The 13328-nt window shown below is 38.5% G+C and overlaps 1 protein-coding gene across 6 annotated transcripts in view; it reads right to left on the minus strand.

The window, feature by feature from the left end:
• Positions 1 to 13328, minus strand: part of LOC6546318 (protein phosphatase 1 regulatory subunit 16A) — a 40427-nt gene that overhangs the window by 14653 nt on the left and 12446 nt on the right. Inside the window, exon 1 of one of the 6 annotated variants that reach the window (XM_026977013.1) lies at positions 9518 to 10521. The exons of the other annotated variants lie outside the window; for them this stretch is intronic. The gene's annotated coding sequence lies outside the window, so the exon portion shown is untranslated. Of the gene's footprint in view, positions 1 to 9517; positions 10522 to 13328 lie in introns of those variants that run through there. 6 annotated transcript variants of the gene reach the window in all.

Here is a 13328-nt window from a genome sequence, read left to right on the forward strand (position 1 = left end):
ACGGGCACACAGTCACAACACATGGCCAAAAGTTTTTCCATTTTCCATTTCCCCCATTTGCTGTTACCGTTTCACTACCCACTACCCACTACCCACTGCCACCCAGTTTCCCTTTTTCGGTCATTTGCAATGTGTACGCCATTTTGTAGAGCCCCACTAGTCAAGCCCCAACCCCGGAAAATATACAACCCCCAGCGATATAGAATTCCCTTTAGAGGGGGTGGAGTGCGGAGGGGCGAGTTGGGGCCTTTGGCGAAACGGTGTCAAACGGATATGCATGTTGATTTAATTTGCACCTTCGCTTAAACTCTTCCAGGCCCCGCGCCTCCCAAATAGTGGAAAAAGCATTGTCACCCCCCTTGCGCTCGGAACGTAAATTATTTTTGCACCCTGCTCGTAAATTAGACCTACATAGGACCGCTTCGGCACCATTCTAGTTCTATATATACTCCTATAATGTGTTTGCGGGCTGCTCCTCGTCCTGTGTGCGAAAATCAACGCCGGCTAATTGCGCGATTTTTATCATCCCAATATAAACGGGGTCGCAACACCTTGGGGGGAATGAATGATGGCAAAAAATGGCACACAATGCCACCTGGGATTATAATGCGATTGGTTTTTGCTTCACAAGCTGTGGCCATTTGAAATTCACAGAAGGACTAATCAAAGAGCCGAAGAAAATTAAAATATGGAGCGAACGAAGAGCTCATTTAAGCTTTGTGTGCTCCTTAAAAGTGGAAGCACAATATGACGTTGAATTCTTAATTATCCCATAAGCTAAATGAACTATTAAAGGCGCGCTTAATAAACGCATTCTTTGTCCATTACATCACGTTATTGGCCATCCTTGTGATTAATTAAACTGCGGAAGCCACAAAACGTTGCCGCCATTGAAGGGACGGGGCCAACACTGCGTATGAGTAATGAGCCCATGAATGAAATTCCTTTTTTTATACTTTGTGCGCCCCCGTGTGTGTGGGAAAGTTTATGATACGGACGTTTGGAAGGATGGCCGCATAACTGACAGGGTGTTAGAGTGATTTTGTTAGATGCGGCACGTGTCGCTGGTCCGCTATTTATTTATTTAGTGGCTTAATAATTGAGCACGTGATCTTATAAATCCTATGCCCAGTTTGGCTTCCATTTCCTGCCGACTCAATCTTCATTTGGGGCACGTAATTGGCTTTTGAGAGTACACACACCACGGCAAATTTGTATTAAAGGCGTCTTCGTCCACTGAAAGGGTTTAATAGCAGCTTATATGGGCTTATTATGGACAGAGGGACGGGCGGACGGGCGGACTTCAGAGGAGCCGCACCAGACGGAGCCACGTAGCAATCTGTGGGTGGGTGACTTAATTGGGTGGGTCGGGTTTCTGGAAGTGGGTGGTGGATCGAGGGGCAGTAGTTTGGCCACCTGGTGGTGGGCCGTGCTTCCTGTTATGATTTCAAACTGTTGTTTGGCCCAGGCTGATGATGATGATGATGATGAGCCCCTGACAGTGGCAACAATTGAAGGCTTAGACCGGAGTTTGGAGGATCACAGAGGGAAGATATGAAGTTTGCCAGGGTAAGCCCCCGGATTAAATTAAAAACCAACATCAAGGTTCAACATTTGAACTTTCCCAGCAATCGCTTCGTCCTTCAAGAAAAGGTTCAGATTGCACTAAGCAAAACGAAATCTCTTTGTATTCAACCGTTCTGCTCTTAAACATCTAAAACCAACAGATTAATTCGATTTAGATTCCAGTCCTCGTTCTTCTTTACATATTTCCTGATAAAATTTGTCTTTGAATTACTTTACAACAATAATACTTTCAGGAACCAAAGCAAATTTTGTAAATCATCCATGCATATTTCCCCATTCAGCAATTTGTTGTAATTTAATAAATTCGAGCCTTATTTTAGCATAAATTATTCAAATTCAAAGAGCATTGGTCTTTGCGAAACTGTCAATTGTAGTGAAAATGTCCTCCACCCACTAAATCAGCCGCAGAACATGATGGCACGGAAAATATTTTGAAAATACTTTCAAGGTCGTACGCTGTCCTTTGCCAACTGAAGGAATAAATATAAATATTACGCTGCTCCTGAGGTTTATGACCAATTTTACGGCTATAGGCGTTTTAATTTGAAAGTTCGTTCATATATCGTCAATTTGCTATTTAATTTGTTCACAAATATAAATTATTATTGCCCACGCAACATTTGTTTCTGGGATTAAAATATTTAAAGTGCAGAGCTATGACGATATTTCGTCCAGTAACAAATTGGAAGCAGATGAATGGCGGTGGAAATTGGCAGCAATTGAAGCGAATTATTGAGTTCAGCGAGGCATTCGCACATTTTGCAGACTTGACTGCCAATATTTGGGAAATTGAATGAGGTATGTGGATGTTATGGGGTGGGAATTTACTTTATAGCGGACGCCCTAAAAGGTCTATTAATCACTTTATCTTAATTTACTGTGCATTTAAGTTGCTATCTATTGGCAAGACCTTATCTAACTGTAGGTCACTATCTAACTTTGATATCACCTGGCAGTTATTTTATCTCCACTTTCAATACGTAACTTATCTAATGAAGCACGAACGCTCAACGAGTACTGTAAAAATTCTATTCGATTATCTTCTTACTTTCTATTTAGCCTAACGAGCTTTTTGTTGCCCCTCAGAAAAAGTATCTTTACTTTGTGAAGAATATAGCATGGAGACATAAACTTCTTTGCCACAAGTGTAACATAGAAACTTTTATTCTCTTACTATAGTTAAATATTTGGCAGAATATTTTAACAGCTTAAACCTTTTACCCATCTATTTAGTAGGCACTAATCATAAAAATTAAGTAACCGTGTGAAATTAGGTTGTGTTTTTAAAGTAGTTTGCGTTTGAATTCCTGTTTGTTTAATACTTTATTTACCCGTTCAGTGTACATATAAATTCGGATTCAGCACGTTTTTTTCTACCTTCGGACTCACATTTTTTGCCTGTTGGAACACGAAAAAAGCTGTGAAAAAAAGCCCGCTGAGCCAAATTGCTGTAAGGATGAGCATATGGACTCCAATCTGTGGAAGATGGCAGAAAAAGTGATAAAGAGCGAAATCTGAATAGGGAACCGTGTGTGTGCTTCCTTCGAAGCTCCTTCTCCCACATTTTGCCACCCAATATGGTTGCCCATGCACACAAGCCTTCTCCCATTTTCGGCTCTACTGCTTTTCCTACTTATTTTTGTTTGACATTTCCGTCTGCATCTATCGCTCACACTTCCCAGTTGTTGTAATTATCGTACCGAAAATCTCATTCCTTTGAACTGGGAAATTTACCTTGAAAGAAATGTGGGCTGCACATGGCAATTGCCGATATGCAAAAATCTGGTGTGCAAAATGCGAGGTGCTTACGACGCATACACAGAATAAATTTGTAACGAAATTAAATATTAAAAAAAAAAATGCAACAGAACAACACTTATTAATTAACTAGCTATCTCAAATATATATGAGAGTATAAAATATATTGCCAAAACTGTTGCTTAATATCCATACCAACAATTACAAGATTTTTATAATCTACAATTTTTTATGAAGAATTTGTCAACGACAAATAAATAAATTAAATAAAATTTATTCAGGGGTGTTTTTTTCGGTGCCTGCAAGCTTTTAAATATGTTCGGGATCCGAGTCCTGGTACTTCCTTCAATTCAACTTCCGTCGGCCGCACAATGCACTAAAATAACAGTAAGTAACGAATTTGCAACAGGATGTGTGAAAGACCGCAAACACACACGTAAAACCAACACCCACACCAATAAATATGGACACGTACACACAGACATTCGCACACAGGCACACATATGCATGTGGGTTCATTGTGTAAGCGTGCCAAACAGGAAGGGGCAGCGAAGGTGAGGGGGTGCAAGAATTGTGGGACGAAGCCATGTGTGGATGGGTCTATAAAAACTGCAAGGATGCAGCAATAAAATGTCGGCACTATAACGGCTGAGCAGCAACAAAAAGCAGGAGAACGAAATCAGGAAGCCCATGGCACACTAGACCTTCAAGCCAGAAAACACCCAGTACACCAGTCTAGCAATTTTAATAGGCTATCTGGCGTGATTTAATAGCTTTATCGACATTATTTAGAAGCCAAAACCACATCATTCATTGTAGCAGCGAAACAAAAATAAATAACTAACAAGCCTAAATTGAAAAATAAAATAAGACGTGTTAAAAAATGTATTTATATTTAGTTTTGCACACTGAACTTAGGTAGTAATGGGCAACAAAAATCCAGGAAACTAGAATAGTTACTTTTCAGGAATATTGACGTACCCAATTAATTGCAACAATAGAGTTTTAGCTGTGATAGTAAAATATTATCTAATGGCATTTATTTCCATTTCAGAGTTGCCACATTCTCTGAAAATGCACATCTTCCTATTTCGTACATCATGCATGATGAAATACATAGGTTTCTTAAGATACCACTTTCCTTTTATATCATCATTTTAACAGATCAGACTACGTGTATCTCTGGAACATCATACCCGTTTGCGGGCTGATCAAAGAGCACAGAAATCACGGACCACAAAAAAAACCGCAGAGACGATAACGTCGCTTTAAAAGCGCTGGGGGCGACCACTGACAGGGTTGCCACCCTCAGCGGGGGAAGTCCAGCATATGCGGGCCCGATTGTTTTTATTGCCACTTCTGGTGCCGGCGCCTTGGCCAAAAGCGGGTCGGCTTGGGGTCGTTACGTTGACAACCTTCCGACCTTCCTGGCGGGCCCCTCCCCCTCCTCCGACGCTCCAGGCAACAACAATTGCGTGAGAGAGTACGAGTGTAGTTTGACCCACATTGGGGGGCGTGGCGCCGCCCACGATTGTCCTTAGCCGCCTTAGCATGCCGCCAGGCTTTATATTGAAATTGCGAAATATTTTTTCCAACGGCTTCCTTTTTCAATATGTCAAGCCATCAAACCCACTTATTCGTGGGCTATACCCTCTGGAGGAATGGGAGGTTTGTGATTTACAACGGGGTATGAAGCAGATAGTATATCAAAGAAAATACAGTATTATTCCATTTATTTATAATTTGTATACTGACGCGCGTAGTACAGAAACACTGTTGGAAAATCAGAGTGCCTTAATTATTTATTTAAGAGGAGAAATCAACAATACAGAAGCTCATCAATTTTAAATGGTTCAATATAGGTTAAAACCTTATAAGGCATTAATATATGCTACACAATTAAATTATAAATAATTTGATATATAATAATTTGTGAGTTATAATAAATAGTTATTAATAATGCCACAGAGATATTTTGCACACAGAAAACCATTTCAGCTGGCGAAGAGAAAAGCAAGAAAGTCCTTTAAAATCACCTTAAACAAATAACCAATTTAAAGCAATATTAAGCCTGTCGAAAGGATTGGTACGTCTTTATTTGCACTTCGCCCACTTGGCACTCTCAAAGTGCATATAATATTCAAGCAGATTCACCTTCAAAGTGCACAGTCCACTTCGATGGAATGGAATGCTTTCACATTTTTCCCATATTGGTTTCCCTTGCATTCATTCCATGCCATTTCATACCGCACAGAAGTCCACACCATGCCCTGGGTTTGACATTTTACACTCATCCACAGATAATTCGAGCATGAACAGGGATATAAATATATGAATTTATATGTTTGCAGGAGCGTGGGAATTCAGCACACATTTTTCGACTCCTAGTATCGGGGTTTAAGTGGCCTTAAGTGGATTAATTTAAATCATTTGTTTCGTGTTGTTGCTACTTGTTTGGCGTCAAAGTGTGCGATGCGTTTGCGGTTTCTTTGGACGCCGTTTTGATAAATGGATTTTCCATTCGGCAAACTCCACCCACATTTTTCCCGCCACCCAAGGCCTCTGGTCGCAATTTTGTATAGCCCGCTTTTGTGGGTACGGCATCCATTAAGCCAATGTCTCTACTCGCTTGCCATTTTTACACACGAATGAATTTTGAAATCATTTTCATTTTTTGCCCTCTGTTGGTTGCACAACCCCGAGTCGTAAATTTTCCTCCTTTAAGTTGGGTGAAAGACCTGCCAATTGGCTGCTAGGGATTGGCTTTATTGATCATCTCCTGAGAGATATCACGGGAATGGGCTGTCAATTTAATGCCATGCCCCTAAGTCCCCATGAAAATAAAGATGGCCACAACAATAGGCTGGCTTAACTTTAATAACCCAGACAGTGGAAACATTACCACTTAAGTGGCTTGGCTTACAGCCAACGGCAATCAGATATCAAGTTTTAGAAGGTTCTTGTGCCTCCTTTTATTCCAATCGATGCTTTTTATGGAATGAATCTTTAAGCAGGCATGACTTTATGAATATTGGAATGCAGATTTATTTATGAAATACATTTTGGGGACATGTCCTTATAACTTGTCATAAATTTAGTATCTCACCATCACAATCTTTTTATTAAGATTGTTATAAGCATCAAAATCTCAGCATATAAGAAAAAACTTAAGCTTAAATTCACAAGCAATAAACTGTAGGCAGATTTCCCGAAATAATGCAAAAAGGCAATGTCTGCCTCCCGAAACTTTAACTCAAAAACTCTTACCACTTCCTTTCTTCAAACAAAGGGAAGTTCCTTGAAGCATTCTTTTATTTTTTCTTTCCCTTGAGATCCGACTTTATCTGCATAAATTTCGGCAAGGCAATTGGGGCACGCTTCTAATTAGCCAAAGCTAACAACAAATGAGTGATGAACAAAAATCTGTATGAAAACAAAAATATGCAAAAAAAAAAAAAAAATCTCCTTTGAGTAAATTCTAAAAGCAGGCTATAGCGCTTACAATTAGCATAATACCATTTTATGCGAATGGCGAGTGAAATGCAGGCAAGGGAATATATGTAAATCTCATTTTCAGCCCTCAACCTCAGAGCCGGAAAAACCTTTAAATCTAGTGAAAAGCACTTAAAGCCTTTGCATAACGACCAGGCCAAAATTGACGGCCGAATAAGGGAACAAATTGGCAACAGATTAGCCCCGAAAACAGTTGCCCATTTTGTGGTGGCAACAAAATTGCAAACAATTGCAACAAAACATTCACGTGCCCCCGCTTTTCGTTTCGCTTAAACCAAAAAAAATGTCGCTCAGAATTTGGCCAGCTAGCGGAAAACGGAAACGGCTGGAAGCTGCCGCCAAAACGAGGCAGCTCTCGTTTCCGCTTGGCCAGCGGTCCAAACTGAAATACAGTCCATCTTCTATAGCTCTAACTTGTTGTAGAAGTTCAGCCCAGATTGTGGAAAGTCAAACCTCGAAAAACTGTTGAATTTTTCGAAAGATGGTTGTCACACAATAAAACCATAATAATAAAATTGCACTTTTCCCGAGTAGAATTTATGTGTTCATATCTGAAAAACCTTTTGCGCATTTAAGACCAAATTAAAATGCGAACTCTAGGAATTAGTAACAATGTTTGATCAGAAAACCAAATTCAAACAAATATATCGGGAAAAAAATGTATTTTCTACCTATTATAAAATATTATGCGAGTTTAAAACACAAGTGTATGATAAAAAGGTTTTGTAAACTTTTTAAACTTTTTGTTTTGAACAGAAAGTTGAAGCTTTTTGATTCCACTGTTGAGTTTTCCGAAAGCAGGGCGAACCAGCAAATTACGACCGCAATTGCGGAAGAGCAGTTAAACGGCAAAAGAGTGGAAAAAGCCAAGTGGAACAGAGCAGCAAATCTATTGCCCAGTTTGATAACAATCTTTTAAAGCCGAAAATGAAATTTACCTTTGAGCGATTCTGGCGTAATCAATAAGTGGGCTGCCATAAATTATGGGAGCTGTCAGCACAAATTGCGGGCGTAAATAAGAAGCAAAAGGAAAACCCAGGGAAAGCCAACCGAAACTCACTTACTCAATGATCCGAGGAAATGAATGATTCCATCTAATCCCACACACACACACGCACACACACGATATATATCTATATTTGGATAAATCTTGTAAGAGCGGAAGCCAATTGAAAAAGTTATTCCTGCTGCTTGTTATTGTTTTTCTTACTTTTCTTTTTAGGGCGTCGAGTTTTTGGGGTATGACAAAAGTCGAAATCTACCGCCTTACACGTATGTTGTGTATCATGAAAATTCAATCGAGTTTTAATATATAATAAAAATAAAGGCAGTAAGTAAAATATTTACATATTCATGGGAAAAAGAAAAGTTTAATGACTTATCCCGGTATGACCAATACTAATACTACAATGGATGACCAATACTAAACAAGTATTTAATATGTTATTTTTCAGCAATATGCCTTATGTCCTGCACTTTGCAGGGTATTTCGGCACTCCCCACTTGACCGCACTCCTCTGGTCTCCATCTGTTTCCTCCTACATTTTTGGCAACTGAACTTTCATGGCGGCCAATTTGGTGTCTAAGGACAAGTTGTTATTGGCACTCGATTTTTGTATGGTTTGGCTTTTATTCCGAAAGTTTTCCCCCATGAAATTAAAGTATTTAAAGTTCTGTTTTCGTTGCGGTAAAGCTTCGAAACTGGAATAGGACCTGGTGGAATTACCGGTTTAGGCAATAAATAAGTATTTTAATTAAAAGTTTTAAACCGAAATTGGTAGCAATCGGCCATGAATTTCAAGCAGCAATAATAGAAATGTCCTAATTAATTAGTCAACTAAATTGCCGAATATTAAATTGGCTCTTCGTTAAACATAAAGACAGTTTCGCTTAAGGTTATTAAAATATGTGTTTAAGCACAGATTGTACATTTGACATTATTTGGAGTTATTAAGCTTAATCTTGGTCATTTGTTTTTTTAAAACAGGACTCAAGCCGATAACGTGATACCAATAAGCAATTTAATTGTCATTTTATAATAAATGGATACATATGCAGCGTATTTTTTCGGAAATCGTACAAGATCGTTTATTTGAAATTTCAACTCATTTTCGTGGCATCTTTATTTGTTCAGCATAAGCCCGAAACTCATATTTCTTCTGCCAAAAGCTTAAAGCTGTCATTGCCAGCAATTGTCAATTGGCCAACATATAGACCAATTATTGGCTAGAAAATGGCAGCCGAAAGGGGAAAAGAAAATTATTCTGAGAATTTGTTGTTGTCAAATATGAAGGAATGATAAGCATGTGGAGAATGCGAAATTTGAATGCTAAATGAAACTCGTACAGAATTTATATTGGTTCTCATGTTTTTAAAAATGTCTCGTTTTGGTAATTAAAGTCGGTAAAATCAGTCGACTTAGTAATTCAACGACCTTGAAATGTATTGTACATATGTATTTAAGTAGCTACTTTGGGGTTCTATTATTTTATTAGGTATTATGCTCTAATATCAATGTATTCACTTATATAATAAAGAGAGTTTATATTATATCCGGCTTTAGATTAACAAACTTTGGGTAAATCGTGTCTTTTGTTATTCTGTTATTGTGAACTTAATGATCCTGTTGTTAGGGAACTAAATAGTTTGCGTGTATTACCTCCTGTTTGTTTATTTTTGCCGTTTCGCTTGGCTTTTCGTTTCCATATTTTCGCTATCACAAGATTGCAATTAATACGTTCGGGTTTATTGTTTTATGGCATTGCTAATATTTGTGTTGCATTTCCCGTAGAATCAAACGGGCCGTACTGGAGGAGTGTGAATCGGAACGGAATGTAAGAGAACTCTATTGTGCTTGATTTGTTTGTTTATTTGTATTTGCTCGCCCGGCACTCACATTAAATCGAAATCGAAATGGAAATCGAGGAATATGTCCCCACCTTTTGAAAATGGTGCATACAATCTATATGTCTATCTGAGGTCTTTTACCATTTTCTTATCACGTGAATGGGCAAAAAATATTGAAGTGGCAAATAATTACAATTTGCTTTATATTCGGTTTGATGTGTTGGCTGCCTTTTCACATATTTTTCCGCTGATTTTTGCTGCTTTTACTTTTTTGTGTTTCTCTTCTATTGATATTGGTTTTTGCTCATTTTTTGTGTTTTCTTTTGCTTTTTATTTATTTTTCCTTGAATAATAGTTTGCTTTATTGTTATTGTATGCCTTTGGGTTTTCTTTATTTGACTTGATACATTTTTTATATTTCATTTCACTTTAACCACTTGCTATTTCTATTTTGCCATTCTTTTTTCAAGTATTTGACGCCTTATCGCCATTGATTTCGCCCAACTATTGTTGTGTGCCCAGCTGTTATCTTTTTTGCGCTTTTAGACTGGCCCGCTCATTTTCATTTACATTTCGGCTTCATATTTGCCTTGTGACACTCATGGAAATTATTAAAGTTTGCCAAACGGCGGCACGCGGTTCGTATACGTAATAAAAGGCTTGAGGCCCGTGCTGCAAACGACGTATTCCGTATCCGCACGTATTTACGGCCGTATTTACGGCACTAAACTCAACTGGCTACGAGTCCGCTGCGGAACTTTGTTGCTTGCTTCGCAGCAGCAGAACGGCGACTGCGGAGCAAACGCCGTTCCAAACCTTTCGAAACATGGCCAACATGCCAAGCGCCAAAATGCCGCAGCGTCGTTTTGCAGTCGGCGTCGCCGCCTTCGTTCTCCCATTCGTGTGTTTGCCCGCACAGTCGAGGGCAAAATAAGAATACTCCGGTAGCAGAATTTAAAGAGTCAAGAAAGCCTATCATTTTATATTTACCGTTTTTATAAAATCATTATTAGTTCATTAATCATTATGACTAATATTTATTATACCTAATCTACGTTCATATTACGTTCATAGCCCCTTTAAAAAGTTTTATATTTACAATCTTCTGTTATATGTAAGGCAACCCTGTTTGCTATTATTTTGACCTAAACTGTATTGGTTTTGCCAATAGGCGCAGCTTACTTTTAGGAAGAAAGGCGGGGAGGAGAGAACTATAGTCTGGCCATGAATGAGTGAGTGCCGTACGATAGGTGGGCGGTAAGCAATTGCACAGGAAGTGCCCAAGAGAAAGAGAGAGATTGCGATAGAGCGGGAGAGAGCCTGGCAAAGTGTGAGAGAAAGCAGGCAGGTGAGAGAAGATAGAGTTTACAGTGGCGGAGTGAAATATTGAAGCTAGTTATATATTTCATTAAAATTCAGCTTATTGTCCCTGATCTTATTAAAATGAATAGACTGTAATAAAAATGATTACATTTAAATGATTATAAACGAAACTCATTGCGTTTTCAGGGCGATTACTGTAGCCGACATGGAGCTGTTATGAAAACCATTCTTTCTCAGCATTTTTCTTTCTCTCTCAGCTCGCTCTCTATTTTTCTCTCCGTGGCGGCACCAAAAACAGCTGCTTGTTGTTTATTTGTTTGTTTTTGCCGACGTTTGCCGCCTTTTCCTCCGCCGGAGTTTGCTGCTTTGTTGTTTGCCTTTGCCGTGTTCGTTTCTGAATCTTCCGCCTGCCGTACTTTCCACATCTTAAGTGCCGTCGCACTTTTCACCTAGCTTCTGGAGGTCGGAAAATGGGGGTAGAATCTGTGCCTGGTGTCGCCTCCTTTATGACAGCTGCCACATCAAGTTTTATGGCCTTCAAATTGTTTCCGAAACGTTGCGCTATTGGCAATGTCTGTCCTGGCGGCAAAGGAGCGGAGGAAATGCGCCACTGTGTGTTCATAGCACACTACCTCCCTACCCCCCAAAAATGTTCCAAGCTTTTCCCGTGTTTTCCCCCGACCACTTTGTGCAGTTTATCAATTGCCGCCCACTCGACATTTGCTTAAAGATTTGCTCCATTTCACTTGTTTGCCGTTTTTCGTTTCCCGTTTTTGTATCACTGATTTTGTTCCACTTTTTTGCTCTGTTCAATTGGTTTATAAATTTCCAGGCTTATGCACAAAGCACTTGATTGGAACAGTTGGCGTATACGTAATATTTCATGTTATATTTCGATTTGGCATTTTTAAAGTAACTCACAGTCTAGGTCTATTTGATTGCTTCCAAAATTCATCTCACTTAGGCACGCGCAAAACATTAATTTAAGAGCCACACTGCGTATACGTAATTTTTCGTTATTTTTTTTAGAAATAATTCATTTTTTACTGTATTTAAAATCTTACTTGCCACGAGTGATAAACTAGATATTTTTTATGCAAATGTTTGCTCTCGTTGACACTAGATGTCAACAGAAATAATTCATGTTGCTCTTACAATAAACCTGAAAAAACCTATTAGCACAATTCTACAAAATAAATTAAACAAATTTGAACTAAATTAGAACGTGCTAATATCGAAATAAATTTGTTTATGTATTATTTATTGCAAAAGAGCTGACCAAACAAAGTATATAAAGCCAATTAATAAACATGATCAATCATAATATTTAGTAAGATATTTATAGATATAATTCGCGCATTCACTGGTAAATGCTTGATGGTAATACACTAAATAACCACAATCTTTAAGGAACTTGTGTGTTAGCAGATTGTGAATGTTAAAAGAAAGTCATTTGCATTATTTTGTGTCCAATCATGAATTTTCCTTCTGCAACGTGCTTAAAGAATGTCCAGGATTTTCCAGCCGAGCAAACCCCATAAATTAAGCCATTTTGTCCATTTTGTTTATCCCATCTCCATTTTGCTCGGTTAGCTCCTTCCTTCTCTGCTTAGCTCGTTCATTAGAACTGGGTGTAGTTATATTTCCACTCTTTTCCACTTCAATTTCCAACTGTCTGCCAGTTGGTCTGCCCTCCTAGACTGCAAATCTGTGCGAAGTATGCGTAAGCACAAAATAAACTGAATAGAAAAAAAAACACAGGAAAAGAAAAACCTTGCGAGGAAAATTCAACTTGAACCGGCTTCAGTTGCCATTTGTGCTTTTGGCATTTTCCTCTTTTCATCTTTTCATCTGCTGCTATTTCTTCTTGTTCATCTGCTGTGCATCTTTAGCCTGCATTGTTTACATTTCTCTCAACGGTTATTTATTTGCCTTTTACTTTTACGTGCGGAAACAGTGGGAAAATCGCCTGGGCTTGTGTTTCTGTGTTTTTCACTGTTTTTCTGTGTTTTTGTTTTTTTGCTCCTTTGTTACTGCTGCCTTTGCCGGCGTTTTCCTCCTCACCCAGAATTTTTTCGCTGCTTTTTGCAAATGTTTTTTATGGGGTGTTGAAAACCACTTTGTTAAACAAACTGGTAGCTGTTCTTTTTCCGCACACAACAAAACATCAATTTTTAAAAAATATAGAATATAAATACTTCCCAAAAAAGGAAAAGTGCCCATTTAAATCGTTTTAAAATAACCTTAAAAATAACAAATTCAAATTTAATTCAAGAAATTAAAGCAGCATTAAAACTTTA

The sequence above is a fragment of the Drosophila erecta genome, unplaced genomic scaffold (genome assembly GCF_003286155.1).
Source record: "Drosophila erecta strain 14021-0224.00,06,07 unplaced genomic scaffold, DereRS2 tig00000021-arrow-pilon, whole genome shotgun sequence".
NCBI classification, from domain to species: Eukaryota; Metazoa; Arthropoda; class Insecta; order Diptera; family Drosophilidae; genus Drosophila; species Drosophila erecta.